Source organism: Ictidomys tridecemlineatus, chromosome 12 (genome assembly GCF_052094955.1).
Source record: "Ictidomys tridecemlineatus isolate mIctTri1 chromosome 12, mIctTri1.hap1, whole genome shotgun sequence".
In the NCBI taxonomy this organism is placed as follows: domain Eukaryota; kingdom Metazoa; phylum Chordata; class Mammalia; order Rodentia; family Sciuridae; genus Ictidomys; species Ictidomys tridecemlineatus.
The window spans coordinates 101,640,696-101,665,335 of NC_135488.1; the positions used below are offsets into that span (position 1 = coordinate 101,640,696).

The 24,640-nt window shown below is 40.4% G+C and overlaps 1 long non-coding RNA gene and 1 pseudogene across 1 annotated transcript; both read right to left on the bottom strand.

The window, feature by feature from the left end:
* Positions 1-10,202: 10,202 nt before the first annotated feature.
* Positions 10,203-10,576, bottom strand: LOC101976887 (cyclin-dependent kinases regulatory subunit 2 pseudogene; annotated as a pseudogene).
* Positions 10,577-10,822: 246 nt separating this feature from the next.
* LOC144369425 (uncharacterized) lies at positions 10,823-18,835 on the bottom strand. The gene is made up of 2 exons (XR_013429173.1): positions 18,369-18,835; positions 10,823-12,824 (listed from the first exon to the last, which is right to left on the bottom strand). It is a non-coding gene; the product is annotated as an uncharacterized LOC144369425 (long non-coding RNA).
* Between the last annotated feature and the right edge of the window lie 5,805 nt (positions 18,836-24,640).

Genomic DNA, 24,640 nt, shown 5'->3' on the forward strand with positions numbered 1-24,640 from the left:
TGGCTATCTATTAAAGTAATAACTACTCAGTTCATGCCAAAGAATGGAGAATACCGATTAATACATAAACATAGTAGTTTCTCTTTGAACATGAAACTTTGCATAGTAAACTCCCTGGATGGGACAACACAAAACAGGGCTATGAGGCAGGGAATTTAGGATATTTATGGAGGTATATATTTTTTTACCCTTAATCGCTACGTAGCATAATAATAGCTATGCAAATTTTTTAATGTGACGGATTTAATCAAGGTAGGCCAGACTTTATGGGCTTCTGTTCCTGAAGCTTGGTACTGACTGGCACCTGGCAGCTGGCAGGTCTTGCCCTGCCCTATGTGGTTCCAAGTCTTTGCAATAAGCACCCAGTTATTTGCAGGCTGCCCCACCTCTTTCCTGGAGCCAGAAAGGGTAGAAGCCCAGGGTATCAACGCCCTCATATTACATATTGAGTTAGACACTGCCAAAATAATATCTGAAAGTAGACATCTCTCTTGTGCTAAATACCCACAAGGGGAAGCCAGGTTCTTGACCATGCTTATGCATTCAGGGTTCCACTATTTTTTGTCCTACTTTTTAGGGCACTGGTGTCCACAGGGCAAACCTGCCCAGTGGACAAATAGGGACACTGTTTCTTTGCCTTGTTCCTACCAGTGCCATTCCTCCATCCTCACTCATGTTCACACTCATTTACTTCTGTATTAGACGTTTGTCAGGACTTTAGCTATTTGGCATTGAACCTATTTCTCTCACTAGGAAACTCTCCACCATGAGTTTTCAGTATATAGAGCTCTTCTCCCTCTTTTCTTCTCAGCACCACTCCCCATCCTCACCCCACCTCTAAGCTCTGTCAATCAGAAGCACTAGCCAAGCTGGGTGCTGTGGTTCCAGCTACTTGGGAAGCTAAAGCAAGAAAATTGCTTGAGCCTAGGAGGTCGAAGCCGGCATGGGCAACATAGCAAGACCCAATTTTTATAAAATGAAAGAAGGAAAAGCCAGCCATAGTGGCACACCTAGAGGTTGAAGCAGGAGGATCTCAAATTCAAGGCCAGCCTTTGAAACATAGCAAAACCCTGTCTCAAAATAATAACAATAATAATAATAATAAGGGTGAAGGAAAACAAGTATAGATTAAATAAGAGTAACCACAGGTTAAGAATTATTGAAGCTGCATCTGAATTTATGGAAGTTCACCATACTAACAGGTATAATTTGTGTATATTCAAACTTTTCCATAATTGAAAGTCTTAAAAAGTTGATCAAAATCATATAAATAATAAGTGATAAAGTTAGGTTTTGAGGCCAGGCTCTCCTAAGTTGAGTGCCTGCTCTCTTCACTTCTGCACTAGATTCCTGACATGGCACCTAAAAAGATCTAAGCAAAAGAAGATAAGGGACTTTCAGAGAATTTAAAAGGAATTTGTAAGACTCAACTAATTTCTGCGTTTGTTTTCCAAATTCATCATTCAAAAGATCAACACAACATAACTAGATGGAAGCCCCCCTCACCCAGACCTTGTCATAAAGAATATTCCCTCCTTTTTCCAGCCTGCTTCTGAGGAGGTGCAGAAGCAGCCCTTGAGAGCTGTTGTCACTCAAAACTTTTCTAAAAACACCCAGGCAACAGCTGTCCTTGCCTTGTCACCTGACTCAGGCAGGCCCTGAGTCAGCGCCACACCCCTCCCTTTCTAGCCTCCCCTGGGAGCCAGATCTGGCTTGTCCTTTCCTGGCCGGGATAAACCAGTTGGGCTAGCCCCACCCTGCCCTGTCCCAGCATCCTCCTCAGTGGACAGTTTCTTGCTGCCTGCCTCTCATCATTGTGTCCCACTTGTCATCCAGAGCAACGACCTCATGCTTGAAACTTTATCTCTAAAGGGAGCTAAAATATCACTGCCAAGCCCTTACAGACATGGACAGGGCCCTGGAATCTGTCCCTGTATGGGAAGGATGAGCCAGGCACCAGCATCTCCTACTATCTGCCTAAGTCTTTCTTCTCCAGAGAAGATGCCCAGACATCTCTAGGATTTGCTTTAGGAGAAAGACAGAATTAAATATAAAGACACCCGCCGGCAAACACTCCTGTAGAGCAGGATGCCACCCCTAAACCCAATCCCAGAAGACCCAGGGCTAGAGCAACATGGAGATCAAATTCTTGGTCTGCACCTGTGAGGAGAAACTCTCTGGGTCCTCACATCACCCCTTTCCTGGGTCTAGTAAGTCCTGACATGGCACACTCTCCAGGTGCTGGTGGGGCCAAGCCTGGCACTGAGGCTGGAGGACACAGGCGCTGAGCTCATTGCTAAGTCACCAAGGTCAGCCTCCTTCCTGGCACTGCTTCCTCCCTCACTATTCCAGGCCAGCCTGATGTGTGTGACTGGAAACTCACTTTTCAGAGCCTCAGATTTTTGTCTTTTGTAAAATAGGAATACAAAACCTACATTGCAGGGTTGTCGTGAGGGTCAAACAAAGTATTGTATATGAAGCGCTTTGTGGGTGCAAAATAAAAAGCAGTGTCCTTCACCTTGCTTTGGGATGGGCTCTTGCTTCATGCTTTCAAGCCCAAGACCAAGCACCACCCCTCTCTCCTGTGATTCTTGGCAATCTCATCATTTTCCCATTGATTCCCACGTGGTGTAGTTGGTTTTTGGTCATCTACAGGCACAGACCACACCATACCACCCTACTTAATTTTAATTTGGGTCTGTCCCCTTGGCAACATATCACCTGTTTTTGCTCCCATAACTTCCTTCAATCTAGTAAACATGGTTTCTCTGTCTGTATTAAATAGTTAATAAGCAAGTCAACCAAGTCAGGATTAAGAGCAGATCTCTGTGGCTCACCAGCATTTAGTAAGTTGATCCATTATCAGTCAGTCCTTGGAAATGGCTGGTCAATGAACTATGACTCCACCCAACTCAATTATCCAGTCTTTACAAGAATATCATGAAAGACTTGTGTAGTGCCTTGCAAAAATTAAATGCAAAATCCCAAGCATTATTATCCTGATCTGCCACTTTTGCAATCTATTTTATTATTTATTAGTTTTGGGGCAGTGCTTAAGATTGAAACTAGGACCTCATGCTAGGGAAGCTATCTACCTCTGAGATACTCTACTCATGGTCCTATTTGTGTGTGTGTGTGTGTGTGTGTGTGTGTGTGTGTGTGTGAGTGTGTGTGTGTTACTGGGGACTGAAAATAGCTCTTTTTATTTATTTATTTATTTTAATTTTTTTTTAAGAGAGAGTGAGAGAGAGAGAGAGAAAGAGAGAATTTTTAAATATTTATTATTTAGTTTTCAGCAAACACAACATCTTTGTGATGCTGAGGATCGAACCCTGGGCTGCACACATGCCAGGCCAGCGCGCTACCGCTTGAGCCACATCCCCAGCCCCTTATTTTTTGTTTTGACACAGTGTCTTACTAAGTTGCCCAGGTTGTCCTCAAAATTGAGATCCTCCTGCCTCAGTCTTCCAAGGAGCTGGGATTACAGGTGTGTACCACCTCACCCAGCTAGTTAAGACTTTTTTATTTTACTTTTTTAAAATTTTGGTGCTGGGAATCAAACCCATGGCCTTGTACATGCTAGGCAAGCATTCTACTACTGTTCTACACCCCAGCCCTAGTAGAAAGTTTTGAACTATTTTTTCTAAGTGAATCAATGTTAGTTCTAAGTATCCATGTTTCTTTTTCAAAACACCGTAAGCTCACATTATCTTTTGATTTGGTTTGGTTTGGTTTATTCCTCCCAGCCCCCTGTACTGGGGATTGAATCCAGGAAGGCTCTACTCCTGAGCTATACCTTCAGCCCTTTTCATTTTTTATGTTTTCATTTTGAGGCAGGATCTTACTAAGATGTCAAGGCTGGACTCATCATAGGCATGTGCCACCATACGAGCTTCACACGTTTTAAATAACCCAATTTTACATTATAACATCAACACTCACTCAGTATGGTTTGTACCCTACTATAATGTCAATAAGAGTATCACACCCCTCTGGACACACACATGACTCAGGTCAGGGAATCAAAGTCTAATCTTGGATTTTTATTGGGAAAGACTTTTTTTTAGCTTCCAAATTGGCAGGATTACATCCTGCTAGACAATGCTGGCCATCTTGCCCCCTCTTGGGAGAGTAGACCTGAGAATGAAGTTGACACAGAATAATTTAGGTCTGAGGGACAGGAAGAAAGGCATGTTTAAATTACATCATTTGAGCCTCTAGATTTAGCTCTACCTAAAACCAACAACCCCTGTAAGTTTTGGCAATGTGAGGCAATACATTCTATTCTCTGCTTAAACCACTTCAATCTGGATTTCTGTTACTTGCAACAACAACAACAAAAAATTCCTGACTAATACTATGTGTGTTTTTGGTTAAGCAATAAAAAGCAGAATCCAAAATGTTCTATATTGTGTAGGAATGTTTTGTGGGATCATATTGTGTACACAACTTTTTTTTTTCTTATGGTATTGGGGATTTATCCCAGGTCTTTGTACATGCTGGGCACGTATTCTACTGCTGAACTAAACCCCCAGCCCTTTAAATTTTATTTTGAGACAAAATCTTGCTAAATTGTCTAGGTTGTCTTTAAACTTGTGATCATCCTGCCTTAGCCTCTCAAGTAACTGGAATTACAGGTATGCATCACCACACCCTGTAAATTTTTTATAACAGCTTTTTTGTTTGTTTCAATTCTAGGGGGTTGAACGGAGGACTGGGGAAGTACCACTAAGCTACATCCCCAATTCTTTGTTTTCTATTTTGAAACAGGGTCTTACTAAGTTACTTAAGGTCTTGCAGGAGAATTTCGAGTTCAAGGTCAGCCTGGGCAATTAACAAGATCCTGTCTCAAAATTTAAATAAATAAATAAATAAATAAAGGGCTTGGGATGTAACTCAGTGGTAGAGCAAAAAAAGAAAGAAAGAAAAGAAAAAAAGATTATTTATGGCCATTATATACAAGTCTTTGAGTAGACCTATGTTTCAGTTCTCTTGAATCGATACTCAGGAATGGAATTACTGGAGCACATAATAGCTTCATGTTTTAACTTTTTGAGGAACCACCAAATCATTTTCCAAAGTGCCTGAACCTGGTAGTGGGGAATATTATCTCATTTTTTTTTTAAATTTCTGAAATTCATTCTAATTAGTTCATTGTGAGTTTTTTAAAAATGGTCCTGAAGGCAGTTCACAGTTACTTTTTTTTTTAATTGTTGATGGACCTTTATTTTATTCATTTATTTTTATGCGGTGCTAAGAATCAAACCCAGTGCCTCACACATGCTAGGCAAGCACTCTATCACTGAGCCACAACCCTGGCCCCTTGGTTTGGTTTTGATATTGGGGATTTAACCCAGGGGTGCTTTACCACTGAGCCACGTTTCTAGCACATTTTATTTTTTTATTTTGAAACAGGGTCTCACTAAGTTGTTGAGGGCTTGACAAAGTTACTGAAGCTAGCCTCAAACTTGTGATCCTCCTGCCTCAGCCTCCCAAGTCACTGGGATTACAGGCATGAGGCACCACCCTCTGGCTACCTCATTATGGTTTTAATTTTCATTTTCTGAATGATTAATGATGCTGATCATGAACTACTGGCCATTTGTACATCTTCTTTGGATAAATATATATTCAAATCTATTGCTCAGTTTTTAAATTGGATTGGGGTTTTTCTTAATTTATAAGAGTTGTTTATGTATTCTGGATACAAGTTCTTATTCGGTCCATGATTTGTAAATATTTTCTCCTATTCTATGGGTCATGTTTTTACTTTCTTTGGTTTTTGTCTTTTCTAGTATCATGGTTTTGTTTTTTTTTTTTTTTTTAGAGAATTTTTATTATTTATTTTCTAGTTCTCGGCGGACACAACATCTTTGTTGGTATGTGGTGCTGAGTATCGAACCCGGGCCACACACATGCCAGGCGAGCGCGCTACCGCTTGAGCCACATCCCCAGCCCTAGTATCATGGTTTAAACAGGGATACTTTGTCACTGAGCTACATCCCCATTACTTTTTTTTTAAAGACAGGGTCAGGGTCTTGCTAAGTTGTTGAGTGTCTTACTATATTGCTGGGGCTGGCCTCTAACTTGCAATCCTCCTGCCTCAACCTCCTGAGTTGCTGGAGGTTACAGGTGTGCACCATCATGCCCAGCCCAAAACATTATTTTTTTGTAAACATGTTTAACTTAAAATAATATTAATGTGAGTTTACATTATTTGAGTATACCCTAACTGCTGTTGTCTGTCATTAACATTGCAAGTTAGGAAGGGTGATTTTTCTGTGGGTAATTAAAATTTGCTATAGAAAATGATGATGGGGTTGGGGATGTGGCTCAAGGGGTAGCGCACTCGCCTGGCATTCGTGGGGCGCTGGGTTAGATCCTCAGCACCACATAAAAATAAAAAAAATTAAGATTTTGTGTCCACCGAAAACTAAAAAATAAATATTAAAAAATTCTCTCTCTCTCTCTCTCTCTCTCTCTCTCTCTCTCTCTCTCTCTCTCTCTCTCTCTAGGGGTGGAAGAGCCCATAAACCTTACTTAATTCACCTCCTCAGTTTTAAATTGATAATATAACCAGAAGATGGCTGGTCTTTGCTCTCATTCCCTACACACCTCCAGGCCAGACTGAGCACTTTGTTTACATCCTCAAGTTCATACATTCAAGTTCAAATTCAAAAGTATTTTTGTGACTAATGAGATTTTACTCAAGTCTTCTTGGGAAATGGAAAAGAGGATTACATTACACCCCACAGAGCAAAACTTAATTAGATCCTTCCCATTTGACTAGTTAGACCAGTTCTCTCTCTCTCAGTTTTCTCTTTGTCACCACATTGCTATCTCCTCTCTCTTTATCTCTTCCACTAAAAAACCTCTGAAACTCTTTGCTGCCAAACTATTCAGCTATGACCCCCACATTTTCATATTGTATTCAATAAAACAAAAATCACAATATTTCCCTAAAAATCAACTATTTTTCCTCAGGCATGCTCCCTGGGAAAGTGGAGAGGTGTCTCAGTTCATCCCACGGCAATCCCAGAGCAATTGAACCATATCAATAGTAAATATTTCTTGAGTGTTTATTAAAAACATGACACGTATCTGACAAAATGACTTAATGTTACATATTTTACTAGTGGCAATTCTAGCATAGAACTTTATCACAACTTTTTTGTGGGATAGAACCCAGGGCCTGCCTCAAGCATGCTAAGCATGTGTTCTAACACTGAGCCATATCCCTAGCTCTCAACCTTTAAGCCATTCATGTTCAATTTCTTGGGTTTATTTTGCTTAACAGCCCTGGCCCTGTGGGTTAGAAGGAAAAGGTGTTATTATTTCATTTCCTAGAGACTGGGAAACTGAGGTATAGTTTCTGAAGGACTTTACAACTTAGTGGAAGGTCTTTCTCTATGGTCTAGCATGGGTTATCTTTAGCAGGCTTTGTGAGATTCTGACCCAAATCTCATTGAGAAGCCACAGTGGAAAATGTAACCAATGAGGGACACTGTGCAATACTGGACACTGTAATGTGAAGTCAAACCAAAAGGTCTGAAGCATCGTGACTGATAAGAGCTCGGGGAAGGCAAGTGGGAGAGCACAGACCATCAGCATTTCTCCCCTAGTGATAGAGAAGAGATGCCAGCACTGGACAAGGCAGGCTCCTGTTTGCCAAGGGACGTCATGGGAAAGCATGACTCATCTGGGTGCCACAGCTCAGGCTCAGTCTCTTAAGATCTTCCAAATCCCCTTGGCCTGACTGTGTATTTACCAAGCAACACTTGAATCTGCATTAGTCTTCCAAAGTAGGACTTCCCACAGAGCAAAGAATGTGCTGATTGGCGTTTCTTTGGGCCTATTGTCAATTACATTTTACAGAATGAATGAATAATGCTGCATCTGGGTTTTCCCTTGTGGGTTCAGTTTGAGTGAGTTTATTCAACAAATATTTACTGAGTGCTGTCTACGCCAGGCATTGGTCAGAATGCTTATGACATAGATAAGATCCCTGTCCTCACAGTACACACACTGGTCAGGGGGTTACACAAGTGAACAAATCAGTACATAAATTCAAACCACGTTAGCCTGCGCCTGGGGTTACTGAATTCAAGCTGTATGTGAGGTTGTGGGACCCTCCTGGTCTCATTGTAACTGGGAAGACTTAAGAAGCTGTAGCCCAATCTCTGTGGATTCACCATTGAATTTCACTCTGGTCTGACCTGATCCTTGAGAGCTGTGTGCCTCAGTAACCAGAACTAAGATCCCCCCCACAACTCACCTCCCTTGTGACTGCCTGTCTAGACCCTGGACCAGGACTTTTTTTTGGCAAGGGATGGGCAGTACTAGGAATTGAACCCAAGGATACTCTAATGCTGAGCTATATTCTACCCTTTCTCTTAAATTTTATTCTGAGACAGTCTTACCAAGTTGCAAACTTGCAATCCTCCTGCCTCAGCCTCCCAAATGCCTAGTTTTATAGATGTGTGCCTCACGGCGCCAGGCTCTGGACCTGGATCTTGTTTCCCAGGACTGCATCCAAGACTTGATAATCTTATCTGTTCATTCATTCCACAGAAACTTCCTGAAGTTCTAATGTGAGCCAAGCATTGTTTTAGAGCCTGGAATTCAGAAATGATATGATGGACCTTGTCCCCTAATTCACAGGCTGGAAGAGGAACACACATTACCCATTTCTGTGCTCATTTCATGGGCTAAAAGAGTATGTGCAGAGTGCTTGTGAGTATGTACATCAGAGAGATCCCTAGGTCATATTGAAGAGAGAGGCAGTCATGAAAAGTTTCCTTGAGAAGAGGATGTCTGAACTGAAGTTTTTTTTTTTTTTTGAGGGGGCGTGGGTGGGGAGGATTGAACCTAGGCAGGACTGCAGTTGTAGCTCAGTTATAGAGTGCTCACCTGGCATGTGTGAGGCACTGGGTTCTATCCTCAGCTCCATATAAAAGTAAATAAATAAAATAAAGGTATTGTGTCCCTCTATGACTAAAAAAAAGAGAGAGAGAGCTCATGTATAATGGCATAATTTGGCATGAGCATACTTTATATACAGAGTTATGAAAAATTGTACTGTGGGGCTGGGGATGTGGCTCAAGCGGTAGCGCGCTCGCCTGGCATGCGTGTGGCCCGGGTTTGATACTCAGCACCACATACCAACAAAGATGTTGTGTCCGCCGAGAACTAGAAAATAAATAATAAAAATTCTCTCTCTCTCTCTCTCTCTCACTTTCCTCTCTCACTCTCTTTAAAAAAAAAAAGAAAGAAAAATTGTGCTGTGAATGGATAATTATGAATGTAATGCATTCCACTATTGTCATGTATGTAAGAAATAAATAATAAATTTTAAAAAAAGGAATTGAACCTAGGGGTACTTTGCACTGAGTCATATCCCCAGCCCTCCCCCCTTTTTCCCCCCCAATGTGATACAGGGTGTCATTAAGTTGCTTAGGGCCTTGCTAAGTTGCTGAGACTGGCTCTGAGTTTGCTATCTTGCTGCCTCAACCTCCCAAACCGCTGGTATTACAGGTGTGTGCCACTGCTCCTGGCTCAAAGGTCAACTTCTAACACCCATCCTCCCCGTCTCTAAGCCTGATGTAATTCAGTAGGAGACTGGGGTTAGGGTGACATTGTGGTGGGCTCACAGTGGCCTCTAGGTTATGTGTGGGAGAGCAAGAGTGTGAATGTGGTTTTCTTATGCTAGGACCCAGCAGTCTCTCTAGGCCAAGATCGATGGGGATCAGATCCAGGAACTCACATGTGCTAGGCAAGTGCTACCACTGAGTTACACCTCTAGCCCTCCTGTTTTTGTTTAGAAATGCAATAAACAAACTTTAGCAAAAGTAACAGGTAAAGTCAAACAGGCACGAAATTAAGAGAAAAAATATCTAGGAGAGGGGCTGGGATTATAGCTCAGCAATAGAGTGCTTGCCTCTCATGTGTGAGGTCCCGGGTTCGATCCTCAGCACCACATAAAAAAATAAAAATGAAGATATTTAAAAATGTCTAGGAGAAATTTTAAACACCTTACAATAATTACTTGCAGTTTCAATTAACAGGCTTGTTGCTGTAATGTGGCTTATGCAGAGGTGTCCATGAATGACTTGTACATTTTTCAAGTATTCACTCAATACTACCCTGTATACATGTATACATTAAAACTGAAAAATATTTAGTTGACAATCCCCAGCCATACTTCATTTTTGTTGACTTTTTGGAAGAGGTTGTCTAAAGAGAGGAATATAAGTTTTTGGCTCGGGAGTCATACAATAAACTCAGCCTAGACTCGGTTGGACACCAAGACTCCTTCACTCCCCTTCAGACATCAGGCGAGTTTGAGATACTTGTTTGGGAGGTTCTCTGGGTAACATGACATACTGGTATTTGTAGTGGTTTTGAAATACTTGGTTCCTGTAGTAGATCTGCTTGTGAGCCACAAACAGATGCAGTGGGCTGCATGTCCTCTTCTGGACAGTTTAAGGCAATGACTGAACTCTTCTCCCCTCTTTTTTTTTTTTTTTTTTGTTATTGTTGCAAGGATGGAATCTGAGACCTTGCACGTGCCAGGCATGTGCTCCACCACTGAGCTATATATACTCTCAGCTCCAACTCTTTTTGATACTTTAACAAGTCACACAACTTCTGTTTCCTCTTGGGTTCCAAGAAGAGAAGTTCTAAAAGGCAAATTCTTATGCTTCCAAGTCTCAGCTAGTATAACACATTAAACAATGAATTAAAAAAAAAACATGTTTTGTCTATATAAAAAAAAATACTATGTTTTGTGCCGAAGTCTGGCTTGGCACAAATCAGGAGCCACTTGTCAAAAAGAAACTAACTTTATTTTTAGAACTACAAACGCCAAACAAAACAGCTCCAGGGAAAAACCCTCAGAGCCCAACTGCCACCACCGGCTTCCACAAGCCTCTCTCCCCCACACCAGCCTTTTCCTCCCACAATCCTCCTCCTCTTGAGGCCGATTGGCTGGGTTGCGTGGGCAGAGCCAAAGAAGTCACCCAATGAGCAGCTCCGTGGAGGAGCCAATCAGCTAGATGTTGCTGGGGCAGCTGTGAGCCAATCATCAGCTGGCAGTCTGAAGGGCAGGGAAACAGCCCAATGAACATCACCGCAGAGGAGCCAATCAGCTAGATGTTGCTGGGGCAGTCTGAAGCTTGCTGGCAGCTGGAAGTTTGCTGGGGCCCCTTTGGCTGTGGCTCTCAACATCTCCCCCTCTCTGTTTAAACAACAAGCATGTGGCTTATGGACCGTGTCTGCCTTAGGTTGTCCAATACATATGGTCCTTACCCGTCTTCGGATGAGCTGACCTCAGGGCGTCAGCCTCCTGTCTTAGGTTGGTACCATTGTAATTGGATCTTACCCGTCATTGACTACCGGTCCAGTACAGCCACACCTGTGGAGAGGTCTCAGCGGGGGGGGGGGGGGTGAGGTTCTTTGCCTCACCTCTGTTGACCCCCAAATTTTAGCTGAATGATCATGACAAGCAGAAGGGAGGAAGATATACCAAGTCAATTGACGGCTCCTTTTGGGAAAATTGTACCACCGATGATATCATCAGCAAAAATACCCCAACACTACCACAAGTCGCTGCACCAACAGATAGTTCACAATGCATACAAATGACACATAGTTCTGTAAGCAGTTCAGTGCAAGTTCTGTAAGCAGTTCAGTGATGGCTATTGCAGAAACTGTAGATTAGTTTTTTCTTTGTCTTCACCGGCACAGGGATGAAGATAGGAATTCTGGCAATAATGACTAAAGAAAAAATTAGGTAACATTCCAGAAGACACTAAAAGAAAACAATTTTCTTAACAATTTATATTATCTTCATCGGCACTGGGATGAAGATAGAAATTCTGGCAATAATGGCTAAAGAAAAAATTAGGTAACATTTCAGAAGGCACTAAAAGAAAACAATTTTCTTAACAATTTACATTATAGTGAAGAGAATTATTAAATATAATGAAAACGAAAGGTGAGAGTAAACAAACAGATCTGTTAACCTCCTTTTTTGTTTACATATTAAAACAATTCTTAACAGTTATTTACCCAATTTAAATTAAACCATTTAAATCACGTGAATAAAAAAAAAATATTTGGATCCATCTTTTCATGAGCGCTCATCATATATGATATATAGAAATATGTACATTGGACATACGTACATTCAAACATATAACACAAAACACAAGTGTGCACACATAATATAATACATACAACACATAACACAATAGTAAAGGCCTTATAACTTTTTACAGGTAAAATCTCTATTGCAATGTTTAAAAACTCTATAGTCAAAAAAAAAAAAAATAGAACTGATCAGCAAAACATTAACCTAGGTCTGTATGAGCTCAAAAAAATAAAATAGAACTTCATGATATGGGAAAGGGCAATAATAAAATAGATATTGAAAAAAGCATCCTGGTTCTGTCGCAGATGTAAGGATAACCAAATTGGAGTTTTGGATATCAGCTATTATGGATTTGAGCTAAATCATCTTCTTTTTGGTCTGTAGAAATCGCTTTAGTTAATCTCTCTGGAATCCAAATCAGCTGCTGTTCTCCCTGTGGAAACACAAAAACAGACCCCCGACTCCAGACAATCACTGGGTCAGGATTTTAGTTAATCTCTCCGGAATCCAAATCAGCTGCTGTTCTCCCTGTGGAAACATACAAACAGGCCCCCGACTCCAGACAATCACTGGGTCAGAACCTTGGTTAATCTCTCTGAAATCCAAATCGGCTGCTGTTCTGGGTCAGAACCTTGGTTAATCTCTCTGGAATCCAAATCGGCTGCTGTTCTTCCTGTGGAAACACACAAACAGACCCCCGATTCCAGACAATTACTGGGTCAGGACCTTTCCATTGTCCTGTTAGAATATCTTTCCAAAGTACCTTGGGCTTATGTACATTTTTTGGACACATATGCCTTTCTGCAGCACTAAGTCCTGATGAATCCAAATTTAAAAAGTTTAGAGTAAAAAGCGTTATTTTAAGTTTATCTTTGGGGAATATATACCCCTTCCCAATTCCATCTTTTTGCTTTAATAAGTACATTTTAATAGTTTGATGAGCTCTTTCAACTATGCCTTGACCCTGTGGATTGTATGGGATTCCTGTTATATGAGTAATGCCAAATGATGAGCAAAATTGTTTAAAAGAAGTAGACGTATAACCAGGGGCATTATCTGTTTTTAACTGTTTTGGAATGCCCACAGTGGCAAAATTTTGTAAGCAATGAGCTATAACATCTTTAGTTTTTTCGCCGGCATGAAGGGAGCCCATCAAAAATCCAGAAGAAGTATCAATTGTAACATGCAAATATTTTAATTTTCCAAATTCTGGCAAGTGTGTGACGTCCATCTGCCAAATATGGTTAGGCATCAATCCTCTAGGATTGACTCCAAGATTAACTTGTGGTAAAAAGGTCACACAATTTTGACATTGTTTTATTATTTGTCTAGCTTGTTCCTTAGTTATTTTAAAACGCTTTTGTAAAGTATTAGCATTGACATGGAATCTTTCATGAAAATTTATAGCTTCTTCTAGTACAGAGAAAATATGTATGTCACGTGTAGTTTTATCTGCTAAATCATTGCCTAAACTAAGGGCTCCAGGCAATCCTGTATGTGCCCTGATATGTCCTATAAAGAATGGATCTTTTCTGTCCCAGATTAAACTTTGTATAGTGGAAAACAAAGAGAAAACAGTAGAAGAAGGGGAAATTCTACCAGCATCTTCAAGGGATACTATAGCATTAACTATATACTGGCTATCAGAAAATAAATTAAATACAGAATCTTTAAACATCACAAAAGTTTGTAATACTGCATTAAGCTCTACCTTTTGAGCTGATTGTTTGGGTACTAAAAATGTAAAAGTTTGATCAGGTGTAACTATTGCTGCTGTACCATTATTTGACCCATCAGTGAATATATTTGGAGCATTCATGATAGGTGTTTTTCTTGTCATTTTTGGAAAAATTACAGGATGCAATGACCAAAAAGACAATAAAGGATTAGATGGTAAGTGGTTATCAAATGAAACATTAGATTTGCACATTATTATTGCCCAAGTATTTAACTCATTAGCTAATTCATCAATTTGATTCATAGTATATGGAGTAATAATTTTATGGGGAGAAATTCCAAACACTGCCTTTGCTGTTTTTATTCCTTTGAGTATTAATTGTCCTACAGCCTCAGGATATCTAGTAAGAATAGTGTTAGGAGAATAAGATAAATGTATCCATAATAATGGACCTTCTTGCCAAAATACTCCTGTAGGAATATTTTTTGTTGGTAGTACAATAAATAATAAAGGCAAACTTATATCAATTCTATCCAAATGCATATTTTCCATATATGTTTCAATGATTTTTAATGCCTTTCTTGCTTCAGGCGTTAACATTCGGGGTGAATTTGGATCTGATGGACCTTTTAGGATATCAAATAAAGGTCCCAATTCTCCTGTTGGAATACCTAGATAAGGCCTTATCCAATTTATGTCTCCTAATAACTTTTGAAAGTCATTAAGTGATTTGAGTTGATCTACTCGTATTTGAATTTTTGGTGGACGGACCATGGTTGAGGATAATAGAACTCCTAAATAATTAATTGGAAAATTTAATTGCACTTTATCTATTGCTATCTCTAGATTATAATTTTTTAATAAGTTTGTAAGTGTGGCATAACATTCTAGCAATGTGTTTTTAGCTTTGTGTGCCAATAACACATCATCCATATAGTGAAATATTTGTAGTTCAGGATTTTGATTTCTAAGTGGCTGGATTACTTTGTTAACATAAATTTGACACATAGTTGGGCTGTTAGCCATCCCTTGAGGGAGTACTTTCCATTCATATCTCTGATCAGGACCTTCATGATTTAGTGCAGGGATAGTAAATGCAAAACGTGGACTATCCTCAGGATGAATTGGAATTGAAAAAAAACAATCTTTAATATCTATAACTAAAACATACCAAGTTTTTGGCAAAGCAGACAATTGAGGAATCCCCGATTGAGCAGGTCCCATAATGACCATTTCATTGTTAATGGCTCTTAAATCTTGCAGTAATCTCCATTTACCAGATTTCTTTTTGATGACAAAAATGGGAGTATTATGGGGAGATACAGAAGGTTGTATATGTCCTTCCGCTAATTGTTGTTTGACCAGATCATGGGCTACTTGTGTCTTTTCTTTAGTCAAGGGCCACTGAGGAACCCATACTGGTCTTTCTGATTTCCATGTAATTTTTATTGTCTCAGTGGCCCTTTGTGAAAATCCAACCCATGTCTGTCTGTTCTTTGATCTATTTGTATTGGTGCTGCTATACATTGTTCTTGTCTTTCTAATCTTTTTCCTTTCCTAAAACCTTGTCTAGCCATAATAGTGGGTGCATTTTGATTGATATTATTTGTTAATGTCAAACCTAATTGATCTAAGACATCTCGTCCCCATAAATTTACGGGAAGATGATCCAATACATATGGCTGTATAGTTCCTTCACATCCTTCAGGATCCTTCCAATCTAATAGCATTGCACTTCTATCGGGATTAGTCGCCACTCCTAGGCCTCGAAGCGATTGAGTGGCTTGTTGTAATGGCCAATGTTTTGGCCATTCTTGACGAGAGATGATGCTAAGATCTGCACCTGTATCCAGTAGCCCATTAAATTCATGTCCTTGAATATTTAGTTTTAGCATGGGGCGAGAATCTAAATTTAAAGAAAGCATAGCCCAATCTACACCTGTGGAGCCTAATCCCTTGGAACCTCTTTCTACAACATGACTGGAAAATTTATCATGTAGGCTTGGTATTATTAGTAACTGTGCTATTCTATCTCCTGGTGAAATTACTGATATACCCTTTGGAGAACTGGCTATAATTTTTATTTCACCTTCATAATTGGAATCAATTACCCCAGGACTTATCAAAAGTCCTTTTAGAGTAGAAGAGCTGCGTCCCAATAATAAGCCTACTGTTCCTTTGGGAAGAGGTCCTTTTACCCCTGTGGGAATGATTTGAACTCCCATCTCTGGAGTTAGTACTGATTTGGTGGAGGCGCAGATGTCCAACCCTGCGCTCCCTCTGGTTTGTCTGATGAGGGATCTGATGTGCTGGGCACTACCCTGACGGGGTTGCTGGGGTTGCTGGGTTCCTCCAGTGCTCCGTATATTTGTGGTTTGGGGCCCCGGAGCATTGGGGCCCCCTGTCCATTTTTTGGCAACGGAGCCTGATGCCTTTGTCCACGATATTGTGGATAAACACCTTGTCCTTGTTCGTTTTTTGATAATGGAGTACCCTCTATGGTGGTTTGAGGACGGTATTCATTAGCCCAATATAATGGAGTACCCTCTATGGTGGTTTGAGAACGGCATTCATTAGCCCAATGTCTCCCTCTACGGCATCGTGGGCAAATACCCGGTATTCTACTTGTTTGATACCTAGTTTTGTTAAACCCTCCTCCTATGGGGCAATTCCTTTTAAAATGTCCTGTTTGTTGACAATTGTAGCATGTTCTTGGCCTGGCATCTAAAGCCTGTTTTACTGCAGTTGCCACAATTTGCCCTTGTTCATTAATGTCTCTGGCATCTAAAACCTGTTTTACTGCAGCTGCCACAATTTGCCCTTGTTCATTAATGTCTCTGGCATCTAAAGCCTGTTTTACTGCAGCTGCCACAATTTGCCCTTGTTCATTAATGTCTCTGGCATCTAAAGCTTGTTTTACTGCAGCTGCCACAATTTGCCCTTGTTCATTAATGTCTCTACATAATTTAATATATGTGTTTAAATCTTCCTGTTTCCATGGTCTAATGATATCTCTACACCAACGATTCGCTTGGTCATAAGCCAGTTGTTTTATAAATGGCATTGCTTGTTCTGTATTCCCAAAAACTCTGGTAGCTGTTTGAATAAGCCTATCTACAAATTCAGCGTAAGGTTCATTAGCTCCTTGTATTATCTTAGATAATTGACCTTGTAAACCTCCAGGTTCTTGTAAAGTCTTCCATGCCCTAACTGCATCTACAGCAATTTGTAAATATACACCAGGATCATATGCAAGTTGTTGCTGCCGATCCTCATAAGGTCCCTTTCCTAACAACATATCTAGATTTCTCTGAGGATAACCAGCTGCTGCATTTCGACTAGCCGTCTCCTTGCAAAATTCCTCATTGGCAACCTTCCATAACAGGTATTGTCCTCCATTTAGCACAGCTTTACACAAACTAGCCCAATCTGCTGGCGTCATGCTTAAGTTGGTAATGGATTCGACCAAGCTTACAGTGAAGGGTGCTTGAGGACCATAGGTTGCTACAGCCTCTTTTAGCTCCTTCACTGATTTGAAATTTAAACCCTGGTAAGTTCGCTGCCCTCCTACCTCAAATACAGGGCATACTTGAGATCCTGTCTCAGGATCCAAACTATCAACTGCGGGGGTTGGGAGTCTCTTAGCATATGGAGGTGGTGCTGTTGATTGGACACTTATGCCCTCTGGTGATAGAGTGCTGTTAGTAGCAGTCTCCTGTAGAGGTGGCGCTGTTGGTTGAACACTTATGCTCTCTAATAAAAGGGTCTTATTAGCAGTCTCCTGTTTTAAATTTTCCCCTGATAGATTTTTCTGCTCTAAACTTTCTTCCTCTGTCTCACTATCTCGAAAGACCTTCTCTTTCACTTGAATCTTTTCCTCTTTCTGACTAACTTGAGAGACTTCCTCTTCTACTTGAATCAATATGTCTTCTTCTTCCTCTACCTCTGTCTGAACTGAAGGCTTTGGACTAAGCAAACTAGATACCAACGTCCACAATGACAATGTGCCAACTGGCAGAGTCCCTGGGTTGTTCTTTTCTATTCTTTTTAAATCTTCACCATGATGGTTCCATTGTGATATATCTAACAACTCCTCCTTAAAAAGCCATGGGCTATATTCTTGTATCACATCAACGTATGCCCTGACTGCTCTCGGTTTTACTGGGAAGCTTCCTTCCTCTAACAATTTACTTAACACTCTTTCGGTTTGTTTTTTACTAATTGCTGATCCCGTATTTCTACTATAATACAACCCAACAAGATGACGCCAAACAAAACCGAGACAGAATCCAATAAAAAGGGAACCACACAAAATCATTATAACAGCCTTTCTATCCTCCTGACATATGCATCCGTCCTTTCTCCCTATCTGTTCCTCAAACGCAAATAGTTTTTCCTCAGATGTGAGTGGTTTTTCTTCCCTCTTACTCATCTCCAGGGACAGGAAAGTTAAAACAAAAACGAAGCAAAACAAAAGAGGAGACTTAGAATGGCTCCCCATCCTCTCGCCCTGCCCTCAGGGGCGAGCAGTTTACTTACCCTCAGTTGCTCCCCGTGCGAGCCACCAAATGCCGAAGTCTGGCTTGGCACAAATCAGGAGCCACTTGTCAAAAAGAAACTAACTTTATTTTTAGAACTACAAACGCCAAACAAAACAGCTCCAGGGAAAAACCCTCAGAGCCCAACTGCCACCACCGGCTTCCACAAGCCTCTCTCCCCCACACCAGCCTTTTCCTCCCACAATCCTCCTCCTCTTGAGGCCGATTGGCTGGGTTGCGTGGGCAGAGCCAAAGAAGTCACCCAATGAGCAGCTCCGTGGAGGAGCCAATCAGCTAGATGTTGCTGGGGCAGCTGTGAGCCAATCATCAGCTGGCAGTCTGAAGGGCAGGGAAACAGCCCAATGAACATCACCGCAGAGGAGCCAATCAGCTAGATGTTGCTGGGGCAGTCTGAAGCTTGCTGGCAGCTGGAAGTTTGCTGGGGCCCCTTTGGCTGTGGCTCTCAACAGTTTTGTATAGAGTATATTTTGTCTATATAAAACATAGAATACTAAGAAGGGATTATAAATGTATGCCTGCTAGAGTCAGAAAGGAGCTATGCAGTTAACCTACAGGTGTAAAGTGAGTTTTTAAAAAAATTTTTGGTCACTTATTTTTAGGCATATTTTAATATAATAAACTGTATAAGTGTGTATCTGTAGTCCCAGCAACTTGGAAGGCTGAAGCAGGAGGACACAACTATGAGGCTAGCCTTAGCAATTTATCAAGTCCCAGTCTCAAAAAATTTTAAAAAGGGCAGAAAATAGTTTAGTGGTATAGTGTCCCTGGGTTTAATCTCCAGTACCACCAAAAGGGGGGGGGGGGCTATCAACTTTAAGCTAACAAGTTTTTTTTAATATTTATTTTTTAGTTATAGGTGAACACAATATCTTTATTTTTAAAAATTTTTATGTTGTGCTGAGAATCGAACCCAGTGCCTCATGTGTGCTAGGCAAGCACTCTACCTCTGAACCACAATCCCAACCCAGTTAACAAGTCTTTGGCAAATATATACAGGAATACATCCACCACCACAATCATGATATAAAATATTTCCATTACCCCCGAAAGTTCCCTCATGGCCCTCTCCAATTTCTAGCCCCTGGCAACTCCCCACCTGCTTTTTACCACTCTGCCTTTTCCAGAATTTCATGTAAGTGGAACCATACTTCTGTAGTATTTTCCTTCTGGTTTCTTCCATTTAGTATAATGCTTTTTATTTTAGTTGTTGCTGTACTGGCGATTGAACCCTTATAACTGAGCTACATCCTCAGCCCCCCTCATCTTTTCTTTTCTTTTTTCTTTTTCTTTTCTTTTTTTTTTTTTTTTTTTTTTTTTTTTGAGACAGGGTCTCATTCGTAGTTGCCAAGGTTGGCCTCTAACTTGCAATCCTCCTGCTTCAGCCTCCTGAGTTGCTGGGAATACGGACATCTGCCACCATGCCTGGCAGCATAATGCATTTAGGTTTCTCCATAGTGTGCCTGTATCAGTGATCTGTCCCTTTTCATTTCATTGCTGAATACAATTCTACTGAATGGACCTAACTCAAATTGTTGATCCATTCATCAGTTGATAGACACTTTAGGTTGTTTCTGGAGTTTGGATTTTGTTGTTATTGTTTGTTTTTGGTACTGGGACTTGAACTCAAGGATTTCTACCATTGAGCCACATTGCCAGCCCTTTTGATTTTTTATTTTGAGAAAGGGTAGCTCAGTCATAAGGGTTCAATGGTTAAATTGCTGAGGCTGCCTTTGAATTTACAATCCTGAGTCAGCCTGCTGAGTCACTGGGATTATGTCATATGCCACTATGCCTGGCTTTTCATCTTTCTGGTAGGTAGGTAGTGTTATTGTTGTAATGGGCACTAGGAATTGAACCCAGGCTTCATGCTCACACATGAAGTTCTCTACCACTGAGCTATATCCCCGGTCGCACTGGGATTTTTGGTTTTAATTTATATATCCCTAATGACTCATGATGTCGAGTATCTTTTTGAAGGCTTATTGGACTCCAAAATCCTCTTTTGCAAAATATCTGCTCAAATATTTTGCCCATTTTATTTTGCACTATTTATTTTCTTATAATTGCATTATAAGATTTCTTAACGTATTCTGCATTCAAATCATTGGTTGACTATGTGTTATAATATTTTTCACAGTCCATGTCTTGTCTAATTTTATTAAACATGTCTTGTGAAGAGTAAATGTTTTTTAATCTATATAAAATCCATCAAAATTTTTTCTTTTGAAGTTTGTGGTTTTGGTGTTCTATTTATTGTCTAATCCATTACAAAATTTCATCCCATATATTCTAAACGTTTAATGGTTTTAGTTTTTTTGTTTTGTTTTTTCATCACTGAGGATCAAACGAAGAGCCTTGTACATGCTAAACAGATGAAGTAGGGCTGAGGTTGTGGCTCAGAGGTAGAGTGTGCGCCTAGCTTGCATGAGGCACTAAGTTCAATCCTCAGCACCACTTAAAGTAGAATAAAGACACTGTGTCTACCTAGAACTAAACAATAAATATTTTTAAAAAATGTACTACTGAACTACATCCCCAACACCTATGATCTTTGTTTAGTTAAATTTTGCTTATGATATAAAGATGAGTCAAGGTTCATTTTTCTTTTCATCCAATTGTTAATAGCACCATAAATTGAAAAGACCATTCTTTCTTTGCTAAATTATACTGGCACCTTTCTCAAAAATCAGTTAATCTAGCTGATTGTGGTGGTGCACACCTGTAATCACAGTGACTAAGCAGACCGAGGCAGGAGGATCACAAGTTCAAAGTCAGCTTCAGACACATATTGAGGCCCTAAGCAACTAACTTAGTGAGACTGTGTCTCAAAATAAAATATAAAGTGCTGGGTTGGGGCTGTGGCTCAGTGATCAAGCACTTGCCTCACATTTGTGAGCTGGGTTAGATCCTCGGCACGACATACAAAAAATAAATAAATAAAATAAAGATACTGTGTCCATCTACAACTAAAAAAATATTAAATATATATATATATATTTATATATATATATATATAGTGCTGGGGTTGTGGCTCAGTGGTAGAGTGCTTGCCTAGCATGCATGAGGCACTGGGTTTGATCCTCAGCACCACATAAAAATGAAGATATTGTGTCCACCTAAAACTAAAAAAAATAAATACTTTTTAAAAACAAAATAAAATATTAAAACAGCTATGGATGCGGCTCAGTGGATAAGTGCCCCAGGTTCAACCCCGATACCAAATAAAATAAAACAAAATCTGTTAATCTTATGAATGAGTGAGAATTTATACACTTCTTTTTTTTTAATATTTATTTTTTAGTTGTAGTTGGACACAATACCTTTATTTACTTTTATGTGGTGCTGAGGATTGCACCCAGGACTTCGAATGTGCTAGGTGAGTGTTCTTCTGCTGAGCCACAACCCCAGCACCCGCCCTGGCTCCCCGCCCTGAGAATATATACATTTCTATAGGCCATTCTGTACCCTTAACCTATATAAGGAGACAGCAAATATTACCTATTTCTGTAAACAAAATTTTATTACAATACAACCAGGCTCATCCATTTTTGTATTATCTGTAGTTACTCTCACTTTATAATGGCAGAACTAAGTAGCTATGACAGAAATTTTATTGCTACAAAACCTAAAATGATATCTGACCCTTTAAAGAAACAAATTTGCTGAACTATGATCCACATATCCATTAATCCCTGGGCTCTGGAGGCTGAGGCAGGAGGATCACAAGTTCAAAGCCAGCTTCAGCAATGGCAAGGAACTAAGCAACTCAGTGAGACCCTGTTTCTAAAGAACATTCAAAATTGGGCTGGGGATATGACTCCGTGGTTGAGTGCCCCTGAGTAGTTCAATCTCTGGTTCAAAAAATTAAAAAATACCACACTCTTTTTTTTTCTTTTTGTTAATGCATTATAGTTACACAAAATAGCGGGGCTCATTTTGACGTATCCACATAGTTTGCACCATTTTAATTTTCCATACTTCCTCTTTTCCTCCTGCACATTTTCTTGATTATTGAAGCTTTAGAGTAAGTAAATCTTTTTTTTCTTTTTCTTTTCTTTTTTCCCCAGTACTGGCAGGGATTGAACCCAGTGGTGCAGACATTGCCTGCCTTCCTGCCTCTCTTTCCTTATTTCTTTTTGTTTTGGGTGCTGGAGATCCATCCCAGGGCCTTGTACATACTGAGTGCATGCTCTACTACTAGACTACAACCCCATCCCTGTCGTCTGTCTGTCTGACTGTCTCTCTCTGTTCTTTTTTTTTTTTTTTTCTTTTCCCTCCTGTTTATTGCACAGGCTGGCCCCAAACTCCTGAGCTCAAGCAATCCTCTTGCTTCAGCTTTCTAAGTACCTGGGACTACAAGTGACCACCACTGTGTCTGGACTATTCTTTTCATTCATAGAAGTGCACAGATCCTAAGTGTACAGCTCAAAATAAACTTTCACAAAACACATCTATGTGATTACCTCCACATTCATAAAAATTGAACACTACCAGCACCTGGAAATATCACATTCCTTTGCAATCACCACCCATCATTTCAGGGCAACCATCATTATAATTTCTAATACATTCTAATTTCTAACAGGCATAGTGCACTTGTTTTTGAACATGTGGTATGTATTCTTTCATGTCTGCTTTTGTGTGTTGTGTGAAGGGATAATTAATTCATTTATATTGCTGTCAAACATTCCATTTTATGAATATATAACATTACTCATCTGTTCTATGATGGGTAGGCATTTGAGTTGTTTCTAATTTGGAACTATTATGAATAATGCTGCTATGAACATTTTTGCACATGTTTTTGTGTACATATGTATGTATTTTTAGGAACTTCCTGATCATAGGCCAGGTATCTCCTCTTAGATATTACCAAACAGTTTCCAAAGTAGGTTTACAAAATTTATACTCCCACCAATGATGTATAAGTTGCTCTACGTCCATGTCAGCACTTGGTATTGTCTTTTTCATTTTAGCCTTTCTAATGGATTTTACTTATACTGCTTTTTAGAACACCCACAGGCATAATCAAATTACTAGGCTAAAATGAACTGACAGTGTGCAAGTTTGAGACCCCAGTGTATATTGTGTTTCTTCTAAATGGCTTTGAACATTTCCAGAAATATTCAGTTGTCATGTCTGTGTTCACAGTGTTAAACAGCTTTTTGTCACTGTGACAAAATACCTGAGATAATCAACTCATAAGGAGTAAATATTTATTTTGGCTTACACTTTCAGGGCATTCAGTTGGTGATTGCTTGACCCTATATTTTGGACCTGTGGCAGCACAGTACATCAGGGCAGGAGTGAGTTGCATTGAAGACCTATTCACCTCATGGTGGCTGAGAAGCAAAGACACAGAGAGAAAGGGACCAGGGACCCAATATCCCCTTCAAGGTCATGCCCCCTCAATGATCTAACTTCCTTCCATTCCACTAGACTCTACTCTTTTTAATTTTTGGTACTAGAGATTGGACACAGGGTGCTCACTGAGCCACATCCCAGCTTTAAAAAAAAAAAAAATTTTAAGACAAGTTCTCACTAAGTTACTTAGGACTTCCCGTAGTTGCTGAGGCTGAACTTGAACTTGCAATCCTCCTGCGTCAGCCTCCCAAGCCACTGGATTACAAGTGTGTGCCAACACACTGGGTTTAGACTCCACCTTTTAAAGGTTTCACCATCTCCCAGTAGTGCCATAGGTTGAGGACCAACTCTTCAACACATGAGCCTTTGGGGGACATTTCACATCCAAACTGTCGCATTCACAAACAGTACATTTGAAGAAGTTTTGAAAACTGAGTGTTAACTACCAAGTAAAGAGATGGTGGGAGAGAAGGCTACCAAGGGCAGAGGAGGAAGGAAGTCATAAAGGGCTTGGCTCAGGGAAGCCTGGTACAACTGAGCATGAGTCTTGGAATGGCTATTTGCTCCTTCGTCTATGGGAATGGCCCCTCCTGAATGGTGCAGTGCACAGTCCATGAAGCTGCACACAGCAGCCACGCCTGTCACATCAGGAATGATAAGAACTTTGGTGTGATTAGAAGGCAGGGTGAATAGGGTAGGAGAAGCCACATGCAGACATGGGGCAATATAACTGACTCAGCCTCCGTCAGAGGACTGCTGTGAGACTCCACCCCACGTCTGGCCCTCCCCTCATGAATGAGGGAATGTACAAGCTTCCTCCTCTTGAATCCCTCACCCCTCTGAGCCCACGGGGTTGCCACTGAACTAGGGCTAAGGTGAAACCCAAGC